The 14,635-nt window shown below is 41.9% G+C and overlaps 1 long non-coding RNA gene across 1 annotated transcript in view; it reads right to left on the reverse strand.

Moving 5' to 3' along the window:
- Positions 1 to 14,635, reverse strand: part of LOC137561712 (uncharacterized) — a 171,477-nt gene that overhangs the window by 110,156 nt on the left and 46,686 nt on the right. The window contains exons 2-3 of the long non-coding RNA XR_011030094.1: positions 10,727 to 10,840; positions 3,422 to 3,584 (exon numbers count right to left, since the gene is read on the reverse strand). This is a non-coding gene — a long non-coding RNA (uncharacterized lncRNA). The remainder of the gene's footprint in view (positions 1 to 3,421; positions 3,585 to 10,726; positions 10,841 to 14,635) is intronic.

Raw genomic sequence — 14,635 nt, forward strand, 5'->3', positions numbered from 1 at the left:
AATTATTCAGTAATGTGGGTGTAGTTTACAACAGCCAATCAAAATTCACCTATTGATTTTCAAGGTTAATATTTAAACTGCTGCCATTCTTATACTGTTAATGGCAGAGGCTACAAACTTGCTACAGTCAGTCATTGAGTGACTGGGGATCAAATTCACTAAAGGGGCAGGGCCACAAACAGCCAATCAGACTTCCTTGGTGGATAAACTGCTTTTATTCACACATTTCTGATGCCAGGAACCCGAAAGCTCACAAACTTGGTCATTTGAGTGACTGCGTGTCAAGGTTACAAAAAGTGGGCGGAGCCAAAACCAAATTTCACTGGGAAAATGTAAACTGCAGCCATTCTTACACCGTTAATGGCAGGGTTGTAAAATTTTGCCCAGTTGGTCACTGGGTGACTGGGATTAATTTTCAGGAAAATGGGTGGTGCCTACAACAGCCAATCAAAATTCACCTGTTGATTTTAAAAGGAATATTTAAATTGCTGCCATTCTTACACTGTTAATAGCATGTGTCACAAACTTGGTACAGTCGATCACTGGGTGACTGCGTTTCAAATTCAGAAAGGGGGCACTCCCACAAACAGCCAATCAGATTTGTTTAATTTCAATGGGAATATACAAATTATTGATACCAAGGATCCCAAAGCTCATAAACTTGGTAATTGAGTGACTGTATGTCAAGGTTAGAAAAAGTGAGCAGTGCTAACAACTACATTTTGTACATGGCAGGGTTCCCAAACTTGACACAGTTGACCACTGAGTGACTGGGATTAATATTTAGAAATGTGGGTGGAGCCTAAAACAGCCAATCGAAATGCACCTATTGATTTTCAAGGGGAATATTTACATTGCTACCATTCTTACACTATTAAAGGCAGAGGCCTCAAACCTGATACAGTCATTCATTGGGTGACTGGGGTCCAAATTCACTAAAAGGGGTGAAGCCACAAACAGCCAATCAGATTTGTTTCATTTCACTGGGAAAATACAAATTATTGATGCCAAGGACCACAAAGCTCACAAACTTGGTCATTGAGTGACTGTGTGTCAAGGTAACAAAAAGTAGGCAGAGCCAAAAACAAATTTCACTGGGAAAATATAAAATGCAGCCATTCTTACACTGTTAATGGCAGGGTTCTCATACTTTGTGCAGATGGTCACTAGGTGACTGAGATTAATATTCAGGGAAGTGGGTGGAGCCTATAATAGCCAATCAAAATTTGCCTGTTGATTTTCAAGGAGAATATTTAAACTACTGCCATTCTTACACTGTTAATGGCAGAGTATTCAAACTGGCTACAGTCGGCCACTGGGTGACTGGGGACCAAATTCATTAAAGCCTTAAACCTGCTACAGTTGGTCATTGGGTGACTGGGGTTCGAATGCTGGTAGAGAGGGTGGAGTCACAATCAGCCAATCTGATTTGTTTAATTTCTATGGGAATATACAAATTATTGATGCCAAAGACCCCAAAGCTCACAAACTTTGGTCATTGAGTGTTTGTGTGTTAGATTAAGTGGGTTAGAATAAGTGGGCGGAGCCAGCACCAGCCAAATACATACCCGAGTAACGACGGGTCATCAGCTGGTAAAAAATAAAACAAGGACTAGATTTTTTTTTTTTTTTTGACTTTAATCTTTTTTGGGACTTGAGATGGTTTCTGAGCCTTGCACACTTAATGTTGTGTGGATGCATCAGAAGCATTCGATCTGGTGCAAAATTAAAGCAGTGTAACTCACGTGCATACAAGGGCAAATTTTTACAGTGCAATCCGGTGTGGCAGGAGCAATACAAATGTACACATCAGGTGTAAAACCAGTCTTAATGGAACAGACCTCGGATTGAATGGTGCCATTTTTGAGCAGCACTATTTAGTTCTATATTAAATAACCCTTCATTCTGGGTAGATGAAACATGATTGGATAAAGAGCACACATTAAAATTGTACATTTTTAAGGCCAGCCTTAGGGGAAGGTACAGAAGCATGCAGGAATTAAATTTTCTCCATATGCCCATTTTATATTTGTAGGTAGCAATAAATATAGTTTTTCCCTTAGAGAAAAGGCAAACTTTTCTTCTGAAATGAAGTAACATCGTACGGCCATTTTTTAAATGCAAATGGTGCTTAGTTGAGCGTGTTCTTTTTTTTTTTTTTTTTTTGGGAATATATCACTGTTTGATGTATCATTTGCCAGTGTGAAGAGATGTGGCTTCTTTTTTTACAGAGAATAAATTACTATCTAATTTTAGAGATATTGCTTGGGGCTACATAGGCCAGGGACCAGTCTAAAAATAGGCCTCCAAATTCAGATGTCAGCACCTTAGACACATAGCTTCCCTTGTGATCTCAGCCTTGAAATCTGCACCGCTGTTCCTCTCCTGGAGTGTTTTCATATGACTATCATTTTTTTTAGTGCTTATTGATTTACTTTTTCATACAATGCATATCCCAACCTGATTTAAACCATACTTATTAGTTACTAATTATTATTACTGCAGAACTTGTATCAAAACTGTAGTCATTAAAAAGAAGAAAAAAGTCAGACACCTATCGATAGAGAAGGCTCTGGATCCTATAGAGCCTTTTCTGTCACCTCTTGGTCCCTACATTCCGTTGATGTCCCCCAGTGAATTGACGCCACCCCCGGGAGCCCTTTTGAGTGTGTGCTCGTGCATGTGCAGTATGGACCTGCTCATATTATGGGCACTCAAGGACCCGAGTGCTCCCAGAGCCTTTTGAGGGTCCCTGAAGGTGTATTCAACCAGTTGGTGGAATATACGGACTGTGGTACCATTCGAGAATGATGCCGAATGCCATTAAGACTTTCTGGTGTATTTCCCAGTGTGAGTTACACCTTGAGTACTTGAGAAAGGAGCTGGTAGAATTGATCAATTTAGGGATACTAAGATTAGTTTTCATGTCTTGCGACCAAGCAATTGCATATTTGGGTAGGATTTTTGTAAGGTCAGGCAAAAGCATATAGTACCATAGTAAAATTGAACATTAGAAAGGATGTTTACAGTTTAGATAGATTAAAATATAGTCAGGTAGGTGGGTCAGTTTATGATTAATGGAAGTAAGTGTATGGTGCAATTTATAATAGGAAATTATTTTAGAATTTGGAATCTTGTGATTGCCTTGTTTATTCGTGAAAAACATCAGTCTTTCTTTGTGCATAATCTTATTAAGATACAAGAATTTCCATGTCACCCCAAGAGTTAAGGTTTAGATTGGGATGGTAAGAAGGTGCTAAGTGGGATTCTGAGTAAGGCTTTGGATTGTTTTTTAGAGGGACAGTTTAAGAAGTGTTCCCACATTTTAAAGAGTACCTAAATTATAAATTACAGTTTGCTTTAAATCTAATAAATTGCCAAAATATATAAAATCACACATAATAAAGTATCATTTTCTCACCCCCAGGGTTCGTATTCCTCATATGGTCTTGAAATCCCCGTCCTCAGTGTGAAATTGGGCCAGGGCATTTTTTTTTTCCTTTCCAAACCATAGGTGCAAAGGATGCTGGGGGATTGATGTCATAACTTAATTATGATACCAGAAACATCTGTATAGGAGGAATCTGTGAGTAAAGAAAAAAAATCATGTTCAGCTAGAGGGGACAGTTCAAAGTAAAAAAATAAACAAATCCTATAAAATGGCAAGAATATGCAGAGTAACAAGACACAAAAGTTCTACTACACCAACAAAGTCTTTCAGGGCTGGAACCCACTAATGCATTTTTTTTTTGAGCATTTAGGGATTGCTTTCAATCTCTAGTGATTTCCCAGAAATACTTTGAGGAACAACGAGACTACAGGGGGCTGGATGAACCCTCGGTAAGATGAATTGGCCACTTTTTGTATACTTCTGGCATGGGCAGCACTACACTGGGGGATGCTGGGGAATGCTGCCCCCCCCCCGTTAATCACTGTGCCCCCCTGATTCCCTCCACCTGCTAGTGTTGGACTGGGAGGTGGAAGAACTGAGGAAATCCACCTGCTGGACAAGCAACAGTAACCCTGTGTTATCGCTCCCAATAAAAACTTGCAGCAAGTCTTCAGTGTGAGCAGCAACACCTGATTACTGCTGCTTGGCCAGCAAGTGGATTTCCTCAGCTTTCCCACCTCCCAGACCGACACTGCCCCCTGCCCAGTAACATATAGTTAACTGTTGCCAGGCTCCAGTAGCGTACAGTGAACTGGATAGGGTCTGTAAAAATCTCTCCATTTCAATCAACGTCTATATAGGCATTAAGTAAACCAAGGGTCTTGATTCAAAACTTCCTGGCTGTAAAATACAAGCTCTAGTCTGCAGAAATGCTTAGCTACTAAGATAAGGAGTTGCACTCACAGTTTTTCTTTCCCTCCTGCCCCCCGCTAGTGACTAGAATGATTTGTTTGGGATCCACACAGGAGCAGCTTGCTAGCAAGTAAGGATTAAAGCATGCCACTGATGCCAGCAAACTGGCCAAGTACTTATGTAGGTAACTTTTCTTCAATAATAGCACCATCATTTGGACAATCTGCTCTGCTTAAAAGAGTTCTGTTTGTGATGTTTACTTTGGTTCCATGGGCGTAACAATAGGGTCTGCAGCCCCTGCACCCCCGGGGGGGCCCAATTAGGGCCATTTTGGGGGGCTGGAGGGGTCGCAGCATGAGGGGAAAGCCATGGCCGCACTCAGCAGGGAGGGGGGATGGTCCCCCCCTCCCTCACCTCAGGCTCTCCCCTCTGTGCTCCCCTACAGCTTCAATAACAGTGTGTATGCAGTGGCGGGCAGCGGCAGATCCTGATCCACATATCTTTTGTGCGTTCCAGCATGGATGCTTCTCTTTCTAGTGTCTGACACTACTTCCTGTTTATACAGGAAGTCATGCCACAGGCTAGAGAGAAGAACTTCCTCGCTGGAATGCAAGAAAGGTATGTGGGTCTGCCGCTGCTTGCCGCTGCACACCTGCACACACACAGTTATTGAAGCTGGAAGGGAGCACAGAGGGGAGAGTCCAAGGTGAGGGAGGGGGGGACCATCCTCCCTCCCCGCCGAGTGTGGCCATGGCTTTCCCCTCATTCTGCGACCCCTCCAGCCCCCCAAAACAGCCCTGAGCGGGCCCTGGGGGGGCACTCAGAATTTCAGCAGGGGGGCCCGGTGGGTCTTAGTTACGCCCCTGTTTGGTTCCTATCATTGCTGAACTAGTTAGCCTTAATTTTATTACCTGAGTTAGGCAATAAAATATCTAAAACTCACCATACAAACAAATTTTGATCACTCAAATGGCCCCACCAGCCAGCTAGCCTTTGTGCCCCTCAAAAATGTGAAGCTGAAGCCACCACTGACTTCCGGTATCTTTTAATGTAATTTTTTTGTATTAAATACAATGGATATATTTAATTTAAGACTTATTTTATTTTGTTTCCTTTAGTTCATTTTTACACTGCACATCTGTGAATTTTACACGTATTCACTATACAAAAAATAATCTAAATTGTATTTTGGTTTGGTAAGTAAGGCGTGTCCTGGAAATTTTAAAAACTCAAAAAGTTCCAGATTCAGGCTGCTGCAGGTTCACACATGTACCCATATGCAATAATGTGCTTGTCAGTTAATGCATATCAATGCATATTGCTGGAAATGCATGTGCTTTACTTTTGAATTGCGAAAGAGCACACATGATGAATTGTTCACTTCAAAGAAAAGAGGTACACAATAATGTAATAATAATTTGATGCAGGAGTGAGAGAAATGTATTCTCCTTTGTTTTGTCGTTCTCTTTTTTTCGCTTCCTCTTCACACTTCTTTTTTGCTTTTAACTCTGAGGACACTATTACTAATAAATCAGAATCATTTATTTCGCCAAGTACAAACGGGGGTTTGTACCCAGAATTGGTTTTGGCTCATACAGGTTCTGAAAGGATGGGAGGGATAGTGTCCGAAAGTTAAGAGCTGAGGCTGCCATACTAAGGCGCCACCAGTTACACTTGGCAATCATCTGTCATCCCTAAGGAGACATGGGTGGGAGGACAGAGGGTGGCGAAGGTTCAGAAGATGAACTAGTTCTTCAAAGAAACCAGCGGTGATGGCTGACGCTGGTGATGATCCCGAGTGCTGACATCTGGCAGTGCTGGCCAAGGTGTTCCAGTACAAAAAGTGCAGTAGTGTTAATTGCTGTGTTGGATCCCGACTGCTGGGTAGAATTCAGCAGGGCTGGTCAAGATTATCTGGCTGTCACAGAAGCGTTTGGATGCTGTGGCTCTTACTTACTTACTTAACCTCCCTGGCGGTGCATTTCTGTCAGGAATTAGGAGTCAAAAGCAGTACATTTTTTTTCGTTAATTTTAGGCCTCCGATTTTTAAGTCTTAACTCACCAAAATACATCCGAATAAAAGTGTGGTAGACATTCTGCATATAAATAAAAGTCAGGAACACAAAATTGTTGAAGTAAATAAATTTATCAATAATCTGAAATAAAACTGTACAAATAAGGAAGCAGATTATGCAGTATGTACATATATACTCCTAATACACCTCCCGTGTGTGGTATATTTTAAAGCAAGGAATTGCACACAGGGCAACATCACAGTCTGGACAGTAGAATCGTGATTCTTTCCTGATTCTTTTCCCCTTCTCGTCGCTTTTGCTGCAGCACACATGACATGTCCTAGTTGGGGCATTTTTTGGGGGAGTTGGTGGAATGTATTCCATAAAATGGCGGCCAGTGAGGCGCTCCGGATTTACCACATAAGAGGCACGGCGTCCAACTCTGGCATCCGATGCAGTCTGGTACCTTAGACAGATACATTCGCACAGTTTCCAGATGAAATCAGCATGCGTCACTGGCCTGTCACTTCCCTGCTTGTGCAGAATGTATGCATTCCAAATGCTTTATTCCAGTAGGTGCCGGAAAATCTTCTTGTAATACTTTTTCTGCTGTTTCCTGACAGCAGGATAAAAGGTCACCGCCTGGTCAGCTTTGTCCACACCACCCATGGTGTGGTTATAGTCCACCACGACCTGCGGTTTTACCATATCTTTTCCTCCTCTCGTTCTGGTGGGGACAGTGGAGGTGTCGTGAACAGTAGAGAGGAGACGGACGTCTTTTTTGTCCCGCCACCGGAGGGCTAACATCTTCCCTTTCTGCCAAGCAGCTATGTCCCCAGTCTTCAGCTTCTGCTTGGCAAAGGCCGACGGCATCTCCCTCCTGTTAGCCCTAACAGTGCCATAGGTGTCAGTCTTATGCTTTATAAGAATCTCAGACAGTTCAGGGGAGGTATAGAAATTATCTGTGGTGAGACAGTAGCCTTTGTCCAACAAAGGATCCAGAAGGGACAATACAGACGATGTCGCCACTCCAAACTCGCTAAACCTGGGACAAAATTTTGTGCCTTTTCTCGTATACAAAATAGTATTCCAGATGTATCCTATCCGGTACTTGACTCGCATAGCGTGTATGACTTGATCCCAAAAGCGGGCCCGCTTGGAAGCAATATATTGGAGCCAGCTCAGCCTCCCCTTATAGGCCATCAGGCTCTCGTCCACGCTGATGTCCCTTTGTGGCACATACGTGGTCCTGAAATTTTCCACCACCATCTGGTAGACCTCCCAAATTTTTTTTAGTTTTGGAGCAGGGTGGGTCGACTCCTCAAAAGTTTCATTGTTAGAAAAGTGGAGAAATTTCATTATAAGGGAAAAACGGTACTCGGACATAACTGTACCGAAGAAGGGGGTTGCAATGATCTTATTCGTGCTCCAGTACCATTTCTGCAGGGGCTTCCCCACCACTCCCTGCAGAATGATCAGGCCCAAAAACAGCCAAATATCCGCTGCTGTTACCGGCTCCCAGGTCCTGCTTCTGGAAAAGGGTCCTTGAGGAGTAGCCAATTGTTGGGTCGCATAGCGATTAGTCTCCTCCACTATCCTCTCAATAACCGCCTCCGAGAAGAAAAGCTGCAGGTATGCCAGGGGGTTGCACTCGCACTCCTTCTTCAGGCCAGGCTCCCCAGTAAAAGGGAAACGTGGGGGCGGTGGCGGAGACTGAGAAAGGTCGATGGGGCACCAAACCCGGACATCACTAATGTCGCTGGTGATGGCGTCGCTGTCGCTGTCGCTATCTGGGTCGGATGACAGATCCCCAGGTGCGTCGCTATCACTGGAGTCCGCCAGTGACTGCAGATCGCTGTCCTCCAACTCCGCCAGTGCTTCCACGGTGAGACGTCTTCTGGAGGATGATGCCATAGTAAATCCAGGCAGAGGTCGGTGCAGGCAGCAGGCAAAGAGTAGTCCAAGTCCAGGCAAAAATCGTCAACGGGTAATCAATCAAATCCAGGCAGAAGGCAGAAAGAGTAGTCAAAGTCCAGGCAAAATCAGCAACGGGTAATCAATCAAATCCAATCAGAAGGCAGAAAGAGTAGTCAAAGTCCAGGCAAAATCAGCAACGGGTAATCAATCAAATCCAGGCAGAAGGCAAAAAGAGTAGTCAAAGTCCAGGCAAAAATCGGTAACAGGTAGGCAGAAATCAAGATTAGATAAGCACTCACAGAGATCACAGCCAGCTCCTCTCCAGCTCAACAGCCACAACACCTCAGCAATCCAGGAAGCAAAAGGCAACATTGCATTGGATACAAAATCCCATTGTATCCAATACAATGCTGTTTTGGCCCAATCAGAGGAGTTTATTTTAATTTTTTTTTAATACTCCCTCCCTCCCCTCCCCTCCCCTGTGACCCTACGCTGCCCCTGTCACTCTGCCGCTGATCGGCTAATTATGGGCTAATTTTGGCCGCCGGGTCCCCAAAGATCAGAGCGGTAAGGGGGACTCCGGCGGCCGGGTGGAAGAAGCCTGGGTCCCGCTGACAAGCGCTGATCGCGCGCGGGACCCAGGAATTCAATGCAGCCATTTGTTTTGCTCACACGAGCAGAGCTCGGGCTTACCGCTCCTGACATGTGTCAGCCAGCCCGAGCTCTGCTCGTGAATACCGCCAGGGAGGTTAATAAAGTGGGGGTGGGGGATTAGGGGGATACGGGACGGATGGAGTGGGAGGGATTTGATGATGATGCTATTCATTCAGTCGTATCCGACTCTTAGTGGTTCTATCGGTTAGCTCTCTCCATGCTGTCCGACCTTGTACCATTTCCACCAGTTGCTTTAAGCTCAATCCTGTGTCTGCTTTGATGGTGTCAAGCCAACGCATTCTCTGGTGGCCTTGTCACCTTTTGTCATTGACCAGTTCTTGCATTAGGTCTTTCTCTAAGGAATTTGATTGTATCATGTTGCCAAAATATGTGAGTCTGAGTCTGGTGATCTTGCGTTCCAGTGATCTTGCTTGGTAAGGATTTGGGTATTATAAAAGAGAGACTTATCAGGAAAAAAAACAACTAAGAGTAATAAGATATGGTTCAAGTAAGCAAATAATTTTGCACTGCAAAGGACCCTTGTGTCTACAGCTTCTTCAAGTCTTATAATACCTGGTTTAGGTGACTAAAAACATTAATGACCTTATATAAACACTTAAGGTGGCCATACACAGGCCCGATTCGCCGCCGTTTCGACAGCAGATTCGATCACTGGGATCGAATCTGCTGCCAATCGTTTGCGCTACACGCCGAATTTCGATCCTTTTCGTCCGATCCCGTCGATCGCTTAGTGCGGAAAATTAGCGTTGATCGCCCGCGGGTAGGGAGCACGTCGCTAGCGGCGTTTGAGTACCCGACAACCGACGCAATAGAGCCGCAAACATTACCTGCTCCGCCGGCACGTCTACGCCCGGTCACCGCTGCTCCGTGTCCGCGCTGGTCTCCGGCATGCTTCAGTTCCTCCGGCCCGGCAGGAAGTTTAAACAGTAGAGGGCGCTGGGTGTGAGTGTCTGAAGACTGGGCGTGGGGCGGGCAAAGATACACAAACAGAGTAAGGGAGGAAATGACATCAGGATTGGCTTCAAGATAGACACAGACAAAATGGAAAATCCTAAGAAGTCTCTTTTTTTACGATAGAAAAATCACTAAAATCAAAATGTGGACAGTGCAATACATATGTTATGCAAGTAGAGCAAGCATTTATTTGCTTACATATGTGTGTTTTTTTTCTGAGATAGTATGGCTGAACGCTCCACTTTAAAAAAAATACATATTTAAAGATAATAACCTTTTGAAAATCCAGAATAAAGTGAAGAGAATCCACAAGTAAAATAAAGCATATATGCAACAAAACAATAGGATAAAAGTTATATACCATAGCTATTGACTATTCAACAGCAACAGTGAAGACTGTGACATTTTGATATTTCATTGCATTGATCACATTATATTTACATAGCTGCTGCCTTTTGTAGACTATGCAGGCAGAGCTGTTGTTTCTTTGAGCCTTAGAATGTTTTGTTTTCCTATATCTAAAGGTCATATTATGGCTATAAAGTATTTCAATATAATATCAAAGCTCACATATAATGACATTGCAGATAATAGGTGATAGGCGTGTGGGTTCTTTCTACATAAAGCTGTTTCTTTGCTTCAATATTTTTCATTGTGTTTTACTTTTCCATTTCCAGCATTCATTTTAAAGCTGCTGGGAACTGAGGGGAAAAAAACATATAGGCTTATAATAGTTTTAAAATAATACTGAAGTCTCTTGTGAATGCTACAAAGAAGCAAATTTGCCTTAAATGTAGCGTAATAATTGTTGATGGCTCTCTACGCTCATTGCTTGGAGAAAGGTTTCGGCAATGTTTCTTACTGGTTCCTGTATCCGTGTTGTCGGAGATTTACTTCTTGTTCCAGTAATTCACAATTCTCCACTTTGCTGCTACTTTTGGAGGCGTGAGGAGCGAAACTGAAGGCTTTTGCGTCCCTGAAATTTTAATGAAAACAAAAATGTTTCTGTGAAAATGCAAAATTACAGTGAAATATTTTTGGGTCGATAACAGCACTGCAATTCGGCTGACTTAAAGTGATTGCTAGGGAAGAATTGGAATTATGTGTGACAGGTAAGGTCATTGAAGTGGTAGTGTAGTGTATGCCTGAAGTTAAGATATTCCACATTTTAACCACTCATACTGTAAAGAACCTCTTTATAATTATGGTAGCTGACAAAAACATTTTTCTCCATATTCAAATCATGCCCCCTTGTCCTTTATGCAAGCCTAGGGACAGAATTTGAGGAATCCATATGCAAACCAAGAAGCAACAGTTAGAACTTAATATGGAATAACAGTTTGGTTCATGGTTGATAAAGGAGTGTGACAAGGTCTCATATTGTCTCCATATTTATTTAACTTGTATCCTGAATAAGTAATACTGGTTTGGATGAGTCACATGCTGGAATTAAAATAGTGGGCAGGAATATTAACAGTCTGAGATATGCCAATGATACCTCTCTGATGGTTTAAAGTGAGCAAGAATTTAAAGAGTATTTGAACAAGAATTAAAGAGCCTGTCTACTGCTTAGCATCAAGAAAACATAAGTTATGCCATCTCACTTGGGGGTGTCTTTCAGCCAACGGACCAAGGAACTTAATCACAGTAAATGGCACCATGAAAAAAGAGCAATACATGAGGATTCTCAACGAAAAAATCAGGCAGTCTGCAGAGAAGCATGGCCTGACATTTCAGCATGACAATGACCCAAAACACACAGCAAAAGTGGTGAAGAAATGGTGAGCAGACAACAACATTAACATTTTGGAGTGGCCCAGCCAGAGTGTTGACTTGAATCCAATTGAGAATCTGTGGAGGGAGCTAATGATTGGGGTGATGGTAAGAAGACCCTCCAACCTGAAATATATGGAGCTCATTGCTAAAGATGAATGGGCACAAATACCTGTGGAGACATGCAAAAAGTGGGTCTGCAATTATATGAAGTGTTTGATTGCTGTAATAGTCAATAAAGGCTGTTTTATTGATTATTGAGGAGGGTATGAATAATTTTGGACTAGACACGTTATGCTCAAATGAAAATAAACTCTGAGAAATGTATTTCCCCCACAATAATGCCTCCTGTACATCACTTTATCTTTTGGGAGACACCTATTTCATTTCCCATCAAAAATTACTTACTGGTTGAATAATATTAACTTTAAGTCAAAATTTGCCAGGGGTATGAATACTTATAGGCAGCACTGTAGATGCAATGTGCATGTGTGTGCAGAACGATTCTGAGGGTAAATAACTCAATTGTTATTCAATCCAAAACATTACTTGTGTAGTGTATGGTGGATTGACAGGTAGTGAATACCACCTCTCATTTTGAGGATTAGTATTTACTTTTTCAAAATTAGAGGGCTGCCTACAATATTTGCCTCAGGATAATGCAGATCTTCATAAAGCTGTATTTTATTTATATCCAAGTGTAAATATGGCAAGTAGGGATGGTCAATCAGATGCTAACATTTTACTGAATTCTAAAGTGAGGCAAATGTATTTAGTCTTTACATGAATCAACTAAATGCATTGTCTATTAAATTTGATTGACCTATTTCTATGATGCCTACATTTGCATATCATTAACTAAAATTTTTCACCAGTTTGGAAAAATTAGTATCTCATTGACCATGGCATTTTAATTTCATCATCTAGACAATGAAAATGTTCCATAATGTCTATGGCATATCTCCTATATAAATTGGCTCTCTGTACATATTTCCTTTATTTATAAATTTTGATAAGTTGCTATGGGTAACAAGATTTAACCCACAATGCAGTGCTTTCACTTTTGCTCTACAGTCTGGAACTAAACGCAATGTTATATTTCATGGACTTGCCATAATTGTAATTATCTAACCATTGGTGCAGAACTGAATATTTTTTGGTTTCCATCAAATTAGATGCTCTGAAGGGAAGGCCAACCCTATTAGCTCCCAAGAAATAGATCTGTTGCCTAATTTGTTACTTAACTGGTTTTCTGAGTATCATTATTTCCGATGACCCAATTAAAGGCACCAAAACCAGCTCGAATCCTTAATACCAATGCCATAGTGAGCTTCAAGGATGGCTTAATTTCACAAACCAGCCTATCAAGTCTTATTTAATAAGAAGAAAAAATGATCCTGTGTTTTTTTCCCCTAAGTCAACAGCTAAAGTAAAGAGAGCGTGGATGTAAATAATGATTACCTTCCTTCCCTACGTTCAGCATTCTTACAGAAATTAATCAGTTTATCTGTTTGCTTACTGGTGAAAATATTGACTCATAAATTGAAGAATCTCATCATCCTACTAAATTATAGACTACATTGAGATTCCCACGTGTCGACAGGAGATCGTTAGTGCTTACCAAGCACATTTGAACGTGTGGCTGGCATTCCAGAAATAGTTGTACTTGACATACGTTTAATTTTCATTAACAAGGGTCTCTATGAAATATTTATCTTTATTTTTATTTCAGTTTTTTTTCCTTGTGTTGCTTCACCTTACAGTGAAAAAGTCAAGCAATAAAATACATGGCTACTAATGTATCTGGAAAATCCACAAATAAAGATGTATTTATGCAATTTACTTAAAAAAAAGAATACAACTAATAATTTTAGAGTAACAGACTGAATATCATTTTTTTCATGGTCCACTCTACTCTCGTTAATCTACTCTTAACGTTTAGAGGCTCTAACTCTTAGTTTGGTGGTCTGGACTCCCACTGGTAGAAAGTGAAAAAGTATCCAACCAATGACACACAACAAGACTTCCCTACAGGGGCGTTGCTAAGAGATCCGGGGCACTTTTGGGCACTCCAGATTAAAAATGAGTGGGGCCACCAGAATATGGGTGTGGTCTTCGGTGAAGCCTAATTTACATTAAATTAACAGCAGTCTAAGTAGGCATGCCCAGCAAAATGTTGGATGAAGCCCCCTCTCCATTAATACAAAAATACATAAATAAATACAGCATATCACATAAATAGGCAGTGCCACTTAAATATAACTAGACAAAGTTATTTGGCTTCTGTGCTGACTGGTCTGGCTTGCTGCTGGGTAGGGTGGCCTGCTGCCAGGTTGTCTGGGAGCCCCACATAACAGTTCCTGGGGTGTAAATACATGAAGGTGCCCATACTTTTCCTCAATATTTCCTGTTGATTCCAGGCAGATCTGATCACTCTGATCTCCAGACATGTAATACAGATTGAACTTACCCTCTCCACTGTGTCTGTAATCATACACCATGTGGTCATTAGCCTGTGTGTGAATCTAAGGAATGTCTTCAGAGGGCTGGCTGAAAGGGATAGTCTACAAAGTCTACTGCTTTGCCTGTAACTTTGTACATGAAGTCATCAGAGCATTGCTTGCTGCAGACTGAGACAGATTGTTTTATGAACCCTAGGATGCAAGGATAGTGTACAAATTGTAAGTTTGTATAATTCCTTATCTGTGTGGTGGACACATGCAGTCATTAGCACAGAGAGCAGACAGTTTTTTTTTTCTTTTTTTATATGGACCGTTAATGTTTACGGGACCCTTATCAGTTTGGTGCCTCTGGCACGGGCTGCTCTTAACTATTTGCCTCAAGTCACAACATGGTAGATCCATCAGTGTTTATGCCTCTGTCAGTAGGGCATGGTCATCTAGGAGCTCATATGCATAGTACATAGAATAATATTGGTGCATATGCACAGTACATATTATAATATTGAAAAGCTAAGTTTTCAGAGCAGGCATATGCA

Source organism: Hyperolius riggenbachi, chromosome 3 (assembly GCF_040937935.1).
Source record: "Hyperolius riggenbachi isolate aHypRig1 chromosome 3, aHypRig1.pri, whole genome shotgun sequence".
In the NCBI taxonomy this organism is placed as follows: domain Eukaryota; kingdom Metazoa; phylum Chordata; class Amphibia; order Anura; family Hyperoliidae; genus Hyperolius; species Hyperolius riggenbachi.